Below are 11,555 nucleotides of genomic sequence, written 5' to 3' on the forward strand. Positions count from 1 at the left end.
TTACAAATTATGGATGGACATTCAGACCTTCTTTCAGCCGAAAACCTCCGCTCCCTCTTTTGATCATACATTGTCGGGCATTCGCACCTTTTCTTACCCGCTTTTTACAATTCATGGTCGGACTTTCACACCTTTTAGTAGCGGAACAACTCTGCTCCCGCTATTGATTGTGTAAAATAGGGTATTTTAACCTTTTCTTACCTGCTTTTTGCCAATTATGGTTGGATATTCACACCTTCTTACAGCGGAACACCTCCGCTCCCTCCTTTGATGGTGTATGTTTGGGCATTCGAACCTTTTCTTACCCGCTTTTTACAAACTACTGTCAGACATTCAAACCTTCTTGTAGCCGAACACATCCACTCCTGCTTTTGATGATGGGTATTCAAACCTACTTGTTGCCCGCTTTTCATTAATTATGGGTGGACATACACACCTTGTCGCAGCCAAACACCTCCGCTCCCTGTTAGGATCATGTATGGTTGGGCATTCGTACCTTTTCTTACCCATTTTGCAGTAATTATGGGTGGACATTCACACCTTCTTGCATTTGAACACCTCCTCTGCCGCTTATGATCATGTGCGGTTTGATATTCGAAAATTCTCTTCCATGTTTTCTAGCAATTATTGATGGACATTCAGACCTTCTTGCAGCTGAACACCTCCGCTCCAGCTGTTGATGGTGTATAGTCGGGCTTTCGAGCCTTTTCTTCCCAGATTTTTACAAAATATGGATGGACATTCAGACCTTCTTTCAGCCGAAAACCTCCGCTCCCTCTTTTGATCATACATTGTCGGGCATTCGCACCTTTTCTTACCCGCTTTTTACAAACCATGGTCGGACTTTCACACCTTTTAGTAGCGGAACAACTCTGCTCCCGCTATTGATTGTGTACAATCGGGTATTTTAACCTTTTCTTACCTGCTTTTTGCCAACTATGGTCGGACATTCACACCTTCTTGCAGCGGAACACCTCCGCTCCCTCCTTTGATGGTGTATGTTAGGGCATTCGAACCTTTTCTTACCCGCTTTTTACAAACTATGGTCAGACATTCACACCTTCTTGCAGCCGAACACTTCCGCTCTACCTTTTAGTGTTCTTTGGGGTATTGACACCTTTTTTTTCACCGCATTTTATAGATTATGGTTGTAAATTCTCACCCACTCTTCTCCGAAGACCTCTCCTCCTGCTTTGGTTAATATATAGTCGGGCATTCTAACCTTTTCTTACCCGCTTTTTACAAATTATGGTCGAACATTCACACCTACTTGCAGCCGAACACCTCCGCTCCCACTTTTGATGGTGTATAGTCGGGCTTTCTAGCCTTTTCTTCCCCGGTTTTTACAAATTATGGTTGGACATTCAGACCTTGCAGCCGAAAACCTCCGCTCCCTCTTTTGATCATACATTGTCAGGCATTCGCACCTACTTGCAGCCGAATACTTCCGCTCCACCTTTTAGTGATGTATGGTTGGTATTTGCACCTTTTCTTACCCTTTCTTACCCTACTGATTGCTTAAGATTAAGTTGTTTTTTCTCAAACTACAACATTTTTTTAATTGTTGAAACTTGATTTGAAGTGGATAAATAAGGAGGACAAACAGTTTTAAGTCAGGCTGATAGAAGGAATTGATTTTATAGCAAAATCTGTATTTCGTCATATGTCGAGAGATGCTTATTGCTGAAGAAGTTCTTTCTCATTCTACAAAGTACAACGTTGTTTATCGTTGAAACTTGATTAGACATGAATAAATATGAAGGACAAAGCAGTCTTAACTTGGTTAGAGTTAAGGAATTCGTTTTATAGGAGAATCCGAATTCGTGCATAACTCGTAAAATAGAGCTTATTTTCGGATTCCTGAAGAATGAGTCTGGTTCTTTCTCATAATACAAAGTTTGTTGTTTATTGTTGAAACTTCATCAGAAGTGAAGAAATAAATGAATGCCTATCAACAAATGTGGGATCTAAACTCTAGTGCTTCCTCTAAAATAATTTCCTTTCTCAATTCAGAAATGTGTGTGTCTAAGTCACAACACCCGTGACACCAAAACGGCTTTCTTTTCTCTCTTTTCTCTACACTCTGCACTGTGAGCACACACACCAAATCAGAAAGGCTTTTTTCTCTCTTTTCTACATTATGGACTGTGGGGACACAAAACCGCTCTCTCTCTTTTTTTTTTGATTGTGTGCCAGGGCGTTGTCTCACGTATTAGATTATGCTTACGATACCAATGGGTTTATCAGTCACATCAGAATCCATACATACTGATCCTCCCGTAATAAAATGGTCGGATCTTATCAAACACACTTTGTTTCTTGTGACAATCAAGTCAGCGAAACAGCGTATACACGTCAAGACACTGAATCAAGTTTGCCACAAGAACTCATAAGTTTGGCAGTATTGCTCTGCCGTCAGCAATCATACACCCATTTTATTTTCGTGAGACATGTGCAGGCACCTGTTCATCTACTTTTCTATCACTATGAATTAGTTTATCTATTATCAATAAGGATACTTCTACAACTACTATCAAAGTATGTCCAGACTTTTTATGTTGTCAGTTGCTATATATGAATAAGTGGGTAGCTACTGACAAGCATTAAGCATGTCACACAGCCCAAACATATAACATTTCATGACACACCACACAGTTAACAACCACAGTGAAGTGTCAAAGCCCAAACATGTAACATTCAACAGGACACTTACACAACACATTCAAATCAAACAGTCAGACAACATACAAGAACATATACCCCAGCCGGCATTGCTCCCTGCCTATTTTCCTACAGCTCACTATGTGTGCGCACACCTTTATTCACAAACTCTTCAACTTATACTCTTTTACCAAAGCTGCTACAGCTCGATTGGCCGAATACCCTTAGATCCTATTTCGGTGAATTTGACATCTGCCTTACATGTAACAGATTAGCGGTTTAGCAGTTTTAATTTAGTTTGAGTGAAGGAATTCATTTTATAGCAAAATCCGAAATCGTGAAGAACTCATGAAAGTAAGCTTATTCTCGGATTCCTGAAACTTTAGATTTGCTATTTCTTTTACTGCAAAGTACAACGTTGTTTTTTTTGTTTAAATCTTTCTAGACATGGTAAATATGAACGACAAAGCAGTTTTAACATAGTTTGAGTGAAGGAATTCATTTTATAGATAAAATCCCAAGAGTCTGCTGAGAAAAGAGAGTGAATGCGAAGTAGACTTTAACACGGCTCTGGGAGCGAGCCGAGTGCGGGCTAACCGGGAGAATTGCTTGAAAGAAACGCGACACCGAATGTGCGGTCAGAACAAAGCCTCAATACGGTTTTCCCGTGGTGTTTTTGTTGCTGCCTTGTCTTTTGCACAGAGTAAAAGACAAGGCAGCCATCGAATAGGGCCCGATTGTTCCTACTTGGTCAGCCGAGGAGCAAGGGGGGGGGGGGGGGGAGCAAGCGTCTCAACCAAGCAAAGCTCACCATGGGGCAGGTGGCTATGCCAACTAGCCTGATGCCCTGCTCCCGCAGTGACGGATAATCGTACTCTGGTTTCTCTTCATAACGTACAAGTCTTTCGCCTTTTACTAAAGACTTCTGTGGAGAGCAGCACTAATGAGTTGTTTCTATTTTTGGCAGGCTTTACCTTTGCGGGTGAAGCCCTTTCTGTCTGTGCAAAAGAAATCTTGTTACTGTGCAGAGTGACTTCTCTGAGTAGAGTCGCCTTACTTGTTGCGACTGTGCCGATGTTCGAAGCTGGAGTGCAAAGTTGTTGCTTGAATGGTGCTTGCTGGAGCGTGCGGGAGTGCAAAGTTATACCATTTAAAAGGGCTGAAGAGTGCTCAGTGCAGCAGGTGGGCGGAGGAGCAAAGTGACACTCTGGCCACCTATGGCCATAAAAAGAACAGGGGTGTTAGCGGACAAGTGCGCATTGTGCCAGGAAGGGCCCTCGGACGTGAACCAGTGGACAGTTGTCGCTTCTCGGCCTTTTGGCTAAGATCAAGTGTAGTATCTGTTCTTATCAGTTTAATATCTGATATGTCCTCTATACGAGGACTACATATTAAATGGATTTTTAGCAATAGGAGTTGAAAAAGTAGCTTGCTCCGTTCACTCCAAGCATTGACCCCGTACTGCAGTGCCGCTGGGAACGGTGCGCTCTTCTCTACTCTTGTGAAAAAGCAAACAGCGGTGCAGGATGCAAGTTTCAGGGAGCCCAAGATGAAACTTTCTTTTAGTCTGCTGAGAAAAGAGAGTGAATGCGAAGTAGACTTTAACACAGCTCTGGGAGCGAGCCGAGTGCGGGCTAACCAGGAGAATTGCTTGAAAGAAACGCCATACCAAATGAACGGTCAGAACAAAGCCTCAATACGGTGTTCCCGTTGTGTTTTTGTTGCTGCCGCTGTTTGCTTTTTCACAAGAGCGCACCTGTTGAGGGGGGGGCCTGGGGGGGCCTGGGTGATGGTGGGTCTCAGGCCCGGGCTGCTGCGACTGGTGTGACCGGGTGGTTTGTTTGTTTGTTTTTTGTTGTTGTTTGTTTGTTTTTTGTAGAGGTCCTCCGGAGTGGGGTTGGGTTGAGTGGGGTGGGGCGGGATGGGTACCTTCTGGGGGTACAGTAGCTCCCAGAATATGGTCGCTGCAGGCCCCGAGCCTGGTGGACATCAGGCCCTCCTGTCCTGTGTTGGCTCCCTGGTAGCGGGGATGCCTATTGCAGCCAGTCCCTGGCTGCCCCCAGTGTATATCCCCATACCCCTCTCCCTTCTGGCTCCTGTACACAGCACACACTCACACATGAAGGGTTTTGGGGGCGTGTGTGTTCGGTGGGGTGTAGTGGACTCTGCAGTAGTTGCACTCTGCATTTCCCACCCCTGTTTTAATTACACCTTAGACATTACTACTTATCAAACACACTCACACACACACATTAGGTCTTGGGGGGTGGTTACACTGAGTGGCATCTGGTGGGCGGGGCTCTTTGGGTATGTAGGCTGCCCAGAGGGCCACGCTCCCAGTTCTACAAGTTTGGCTGCCCCTCAATTTTAATTGCTCACTATTAGAAAATATTGAAGAGCCAGAAGGGTGAGGGGAGGGGTCTTCTTCGCACACCCCTGCTTCCTGGTTGCTGCTCGGGGCGGGAGGGGCCAGGAGGATTAATTAATTGTTCTGCTGGTTTGGGGTCTGTGGTGGCTGGGGGGCTGCTGGCCCCCTGGTGTGCCCGCTGCACTACACCCCAGCGGAGTCGAGGGAGGGAGGACGTGTGGATGTATGGGACATGAAAGTGTGTGTGGTAATGATTGGGCCTGGATCTTGGACTTGCTGTCGCCTGGCCTGCCTGTGCTTCTCCCGATGGGGGGGGGCGGCGTGGCCTCTCTCCGCTGCTCGCGACTTCACCCACCTGTGGGCATGTCTTGACTCCCAGGGCACTTGGCCAGGGGTGCTGGGGCAGGCGCTGACCCACTGTGTGGCTGTCTGGGGCGCTTGGTCCTCCTGGGTATTGGGTGGGGCCTCTGCCGGGGGGTTTGGGGGCGCTCGGGCTCCTGGGGCCCGGATCCAGTGCACGGCCCATGTCTGGGCGGCTGGGGCCTGGCGACGTCGGTGGGCTGTTGCCCCTGGCTCCCGGAGGGCCTCTGCCCTATGCTTATGGGGGCTCTTTCCGGGGGCTTCCTCTGCAGTCTTCTGGGTGGATGCGTGGTTGCCCCTGCGGTGGGCTTCCTGGGTTCTGTGCTCTGTGGGGGCTGCTGGTGGCCTGGGTCTTGTGGCCCTCTCTGCCTGCTTCTGATTGCTTGGGGGGGCTGTGGATTGTGGCCCTGTACGCTTATACACTCATAACTAAGCACGGTTATCATGTAGGTCCTGTGCCATGGGTGTTGCATGTTCTCACACACACACAACCACATTCATTAGTCCAGTAGCATGGTCGCTAAGCAGTTGATGTATTATCATGTCGTCTCAGGTCATCTATATCCACAGCTGTGTTGTATGCGATGTATGTTCTGTTTTTCTCTTCTTTCCTCTTCTTCTTTCCTTGTCCCCCGGTCCGGTTCAGTTCTATTACATGTCATATATTGTAAACAGAAATAAATAAATGGGCATCAAGGGGAGCTGTACATTTATAAAACTTCCCTTGGCAAAGCAAATCTGTTTGGCATCAAAGGTATTCAGACTACAATTCTGCTGCCATAATGCTGAACACGATAAGGGGAAAAAAAAAAAAAGTAAAGAAGACAGTTCTGCCGAAAGCCAGGGACTAGACCTGTTCTAAGTTCTGTACTTTTTAAAAGGGAGCCAACACAGGACAGGAGGGCCTGATGTCCACCAGGCTCGGGGCCTGCAGCGACCATATTCTGGGAGCTACTGTACCCCCAGAAGGTACCCATCCCGCCCCACCCCACTCAACCTAACCCCACTCCGGAGGACCTCTACAAAAAACAAACAAACAACAACAAAAAACAAACAAACAAACCACCCGGTCACACCAGTCGCAGCAGCCCGGGCCTGAGACCCACCATCACCCAGGCCCCCCCAAGCCCCCCCTCAACAGGTGCGCTCTTGTGAAAAAGCAAACAGCGGCAGCAACAAAAACACAACGGGAACACCGTATTGAGGCTTTGTTCTGACCGCTCATTTGGTGTCGCGTTTCTTTCAAGCAATTCTCCCGGTTAGCCCGCACTCGGCTCGCTCCCAGAGCCGTGTTAAAGTCTACTTCGCATTCACTCTCTTTTCTCAGCAGACTCTTGGGATTTTATCAATAAAATGAATTCCTTCACTCAAACTATGTTAAAACTGCTTTGTCCTTCATATTTACCATGTCTTGAAAGATTTAAACAAAAAAACCAACGTTGTACTTTGCAGTAAAAGAAATAGCAAATCTAAAGTTTCAGGAATCCGAGAATAAGCTTAGTTTCATGAGTTCTTCACGATTTCGGATTTTGCTATAAAATGAATTCCTTCACTCAAACTAAATTAAAACTGCTAAACCGCTAATCTGTTACATGTAAGGCAGATGTCAAATTCACCGAATTAGGATTATTCGGTATTCGGCCAATCGAGCTGTAGCAGCTTCGGTAAAAGAGTATAAGTTGAAGAGTTTGTGAATAAAGGTGTGCGCACACATAGTGAGCTGTAGGAAAATAGGCAGGGAGCAATGCCGGCTGGGGTATATGTTCTTGTATGTTGTCTGACTGTTTGATTTGAATGTGTTGTGTAAGTGTCCTGTTGTTACATGTTTGGGCTTTGACACTTCACTGTGGTTGTTAACTGTGTGGTGTGTCCTGAAATGTTATATGTTTGGGCTGTGTGACATGCTTAATGCTTGTCAGTAGCTACCCACTTATTCATATATAGCAACTGACAACGTAAGAAGTCCGGACATACTTTGATAGAGTAGTTGTAGAAGTATCCTTATTGATAATAGATAAACTAATTCATAGTGATAGAACAGTAGATGAACAGGTGCCTGCACATGTCTCACGAAAATAAAATGGATGTATGATTGCTGACGGCAGAGCAATACTGCCAAACTTATGAGTTCTTGTGGCAAACTTGATTCAGTGTTTTGACGTGTATATGCTGTTTCGCTGACTTGATTGTCACAAGAAACAAAGTGTGTTTGATAAGATCCGACCATTTTATTACGGGAGGATCAGTATGTATGGATTCTGATGTGACTGATAAACCCATTCGTATCTTAAGCACAATCTAATACGTGAGACAACGCCCTGGCACACGATAAAAAAAAAAAGAGAGAGCGGTTTTGTGTCCCCACAGTCCATAATGTAGAAAAGAGAGAAAAAAGCCTTTCTGATTTGGTGTGTGTGCTCATAGTGCAGAGTGTAGAGAAAAGAAAGCCGTTTTGGTGTCACGGGTGTTGTGACTTACACACACACATTTCTAAATTGAGAAAGGAAATTATTTTAGAGGAAGCACTAGAGTTTAGATCCCACATTTGTTGATAGGCATTCATTTATTTCTTCACTTCTGATGAAGTTTCAACAATAAACAACAAACTTTGTATTATGAGAAAAAACCAGACTCATTCTTCAGGAATCCGAAAATAAGCTCTATTTTATGAGTTATGCACAAATTCGGATTCTCCTATAAAACGACTTCATTAACTCAAACCAAGTTAAGACTGCTTTGTCCTTCATATTTATTCATGTCTAATCAAGTTTCAACGATAAACAACGTTGTACTTTGTAGAATGAGAAAGAACTTCTTCAGCAATAAGCATCTCTCGACATATGACGAAATACAGATTTTGCTATAAAATTAATTCCTTCTATCAGCCTGACTTAAAACTGTTTGTCCTCCTTATTTATCCACTTCAAATCAAGTTTCAACAATTAAAAAAAATTTGTAGTTTGAGAAAGAACAACTTAATCTTCAGCAATCAGTATAAAAAGAGGTGCAAATGCCAACCATACATACCTAAAAGGTGGAGCGGAAGTATTCAGCTGCAAGTAGGTGTGAATGTTCGACCATAATTTGTAAAAAGCGGGTAAGAAAAGGTTCGAATGCCCGACTATATATTAACAAAAGCGGGAGGAGAGGTCTTCGGATGAGAGTGGGTGAGAATTTCCAACCATAATCTATAAAATACGGTGAAAAAAAATATGTGAATGCCTCATAGAACACTAAAAGCGGAAGTGTTCGGCTGCAAGAAGGTGTGAATGTCCGACTATATTTGGTGAAAAGCAGGTGAAGCAAGGTCTGAATGCCCAACCTTACATCATCAAAAGCGAGATCAGAGGTGTTTGGCTGCAAGAAGGCCATAGTTTGTCAAAAGCGGGTAAGGTGCGAATGTCCGACTAAATATCAACAAAATTTGGGGCGGAGGTCTTCAGATGCAAGTGGGTGTGAATGTCCGACTATATTTGGTGAAAAGCAGGTGAAGCAAGGTCTGAATGCCCAACCTTACATCATCAAAAGCGAGATCAGAGGTGTTTGGCTGCAAGAAGGCCATAGTTTGCCAAAAGCGGGTAAGGTGCGAATGACCGACTAAATATCAACAAAAGTGGGGGCGGAGGTCTTCGGATGCAGGTGGGTGTGAATATCCCACCATACAAGTATGGTGGAGAGGAAGCTGTGAATGGCCGACCATAGTAAAAGGCGGGTGAGAGAAGGTGCGAATGTCAAACCATACATAATCAAAACAGGGAGCGGAGGTGTTCTGCTGTAAGAAGGTCTGAATGTCCAACCATAATTTGTAAAAACCGGGGAAGAAAAGGCTCGAAAGCCCGACTATACACCATCAAAAGTGGGAGCGGAGGTGTTCAGCTGCAAGACGGTCTGAATGTCCATCAATAATTGCTAGAAAACATGAAAGAACATTTTCGAATATCAAACTGCACATGATCATAAGCGGGAGAGGAGGTGTTCAGCTGCAAGAAGGTGTGAATGTCTACCCATAATTACTGAAAAATGGGTAAGAAAAGGTGCGAATGCCTAACCATACATCATCAAAAGAGGGAGCGGAGGTGTTCCGCTGTAAGACGGTGTGAATGTCCGACCATAGATGGTAAAAAGCGGGTAAGAAAAGGTTAAATTACCCGACTGTACACAATCAAAAGAGGGAGCGGAGTTGTTCAGCTAAGAGAAGGTGTGAAAGTCCGACCTTGGTTTGTAAAAAGCGGGTAAGAAAAGGTTCGTATGCCCGAATATACACCATCAAAAGCGGAAGCGGAGGTGTTCGGCTGCAAGATATTGTGAACGTCCGACCAAAGTTTGTAAAAAGCAGTTAAGAAAAGGTTCGAATATCTAACCAAACATAATCAAAAGCGGGAGCAGAGCTGTTCGACTGGAAGTAGGTGTGAATGTCAGATCATAATTTGCAAAAAGCTGATGAGAAAGGGTGAGAATGCCCGACTATACACCATCAAATGCGGTAGCGGAGTTGTTCGGCTGTGAGTAGGTGTGAATCTCCAACCATAATTGCTGAAAAATGTGTTAGAAAAGGTAAAAATGCCGGTCCATACATAATCAAAATCGGGAGAGGTGGTGTTCAGCTGCAAGAAGGTCTAAATGTCCATCAATAATTGCTAGAAAACATGAAAGAAAATTTTCGAAAATCAAACCACACATGATCATAAGTGGGAGAGGAGGTGTTCAGCTGCAAGAAGGTGTGAATGTCCACCCATAATACCTGAAAAATGGGTAAAAAAAAGGTGCGAATGCCCAACCATACATCATCAAAAGCAGGAGTGCATGTGTTCGGCTACAAGAAGGTGTGAACGTCCGACCAAAGTTTGTAAAATGCAGTTAAGAAAAGGTTCGAATATCCAACCATACATAATCAAAAGCGGAGCAGAGCTGTTCGACTGCAAGTAGGTGTGAATGTCAGATCATAATTTGCAAAAAGCTAATGAGAAAGGGTGAGAATGCCCGACTATACACCATCAAATGCGGTAGCGGAGTTGTTCGGCTGTGAGTAGGTGTGAATCTCCAACCATAATTGCTGAAAAATGTGTTAGAAAAGGTAAAAATGCCGTCCATACATAATCAAAATCGGGAGAGGTGGTGTTCAGCTGCAAGAAGGTCTAAATGTCCATCAATAATTGCTAGAAAACATGAAAGAAAATTTTCGAAAATCAAACCACACATGATCATAAGTGGGAGAGGAGGTGTTCAGCTGCAAGAAGGTGTGAATGTCCACCCATAATACCTGAAAAATGGGTAAAAAAAAGGTGCGAATGCCCAACCATACATCATCAAAAGCAGGAGTGCATGTGTTCGGCTACAAGAAGGTGTGAACGTCCAACCAAAGTTTGTAAAAAGCAGTTAAGAAAAGGTTCGAATATCCAACCATACATAATCAAAAGCGGGAGCAGAGCTGTTCGACTGAAAGTAGGTGTGAATGTCAGATCATAATTTGCAAAAAGCTGATGAGAAAGGGTGAGAATGCCCGACTATACACCATCAAATGCGGGAGCGGAGTTGTTCGGCTGTGAGTAGGTGTGAATCTCCGACCATAATTGCTGAAAAATGTGTTAGAAAAGGTAAGAATGCCGGTCCATACATCATCAAAAGCGAGAGAGGTTGTGTTCGGCTGCAAGTAGGTGTGGAATGTCCAGCCATAATTACTCACAAACGGGTAAGAAAAGGTAGTATTGCCAGACCATATATGATCAAAACAGGGAGCGGAGGTGGTTCAGCTGCAAGAAGGTTTGAATGTCCGACTAAAGTTCAAATATATTAACAAAAGCGGGAGGAGAGGTCTTCGGATGAGAGTGGTTGAAAATTTCCAACCATAATGTATAAAATGCGGTGAAAAAAAGGTGTGATAGAACACTAAAAGTTGGAGCGAAAGTGTTCGGCTGCAAGAAGGTGTGAATGTCCGACTATATTTGGTGAAAAGCAGGTGAAGCAAGGTCTGAATGCCCAACCTTACATCATCAAAAGCGAGATCAGAGGTGCTTGGCTGCAAGAAGGCCATAGTTTGCCAAAAGCGGGTAAGGTGCGAATGTCCGACTAAATATCAACAAAATTTGGGGCGGAGGTCTTCGGATGCAAGTGGGTGTGAATATCCAACCATACAAGTATGGTGGAGAGGAAGCTGTGAATAGCCGAC

The 11,555-nt window shown here is 44.4% G+C and overlaps 2 non-coding genes across 2 annotated transcripts; both read left to right on the forward strand.

Moving 5' to 3' along the window:
* Positions 1–3,532: 3,532 nt before the first annotated feature.
* On the forward strand, positions 3,533–3,646 carry LOC140287595 (U5 spliceosomal RNA). Its single transcript, XR_011911736.1, has one exon. It is a non-coding gene; the product is annotated as a U5 spliceosomal RNA (small nuclear RNA).
* A 316-nt stretch (positions 3,647–3,962) lies between these two features.
* On the forward strand, positions 3,963–4,153 carry LOC140287602 (U2 spliceosomal RNA). Its single transcript, XR_011911742.1, has one exon. It is a non-coding gene; the product is annotated as a U2 spliceosomal RNA (small nuclear RNA).
* Positions 4,154–11,555: the final 7,402 nt, after the last annotated feature.

This window comes from Leuresthes tenuis, unplaced genomic scaffold, assembly GCF_036924035.1.
Source record: "Leuresthes tenuis unplaced genomic scaffold, fLeuTen1.0.hap1 SCAF_154, whole genome shotgun sequence".
Classification (NCBI taxonomy): Eukaryota; Metazoa; Chordata; class Actinopteri; order Atheriniformes; family Atherinopsidae; genus Leuresthes; species Leuresthes tenuis.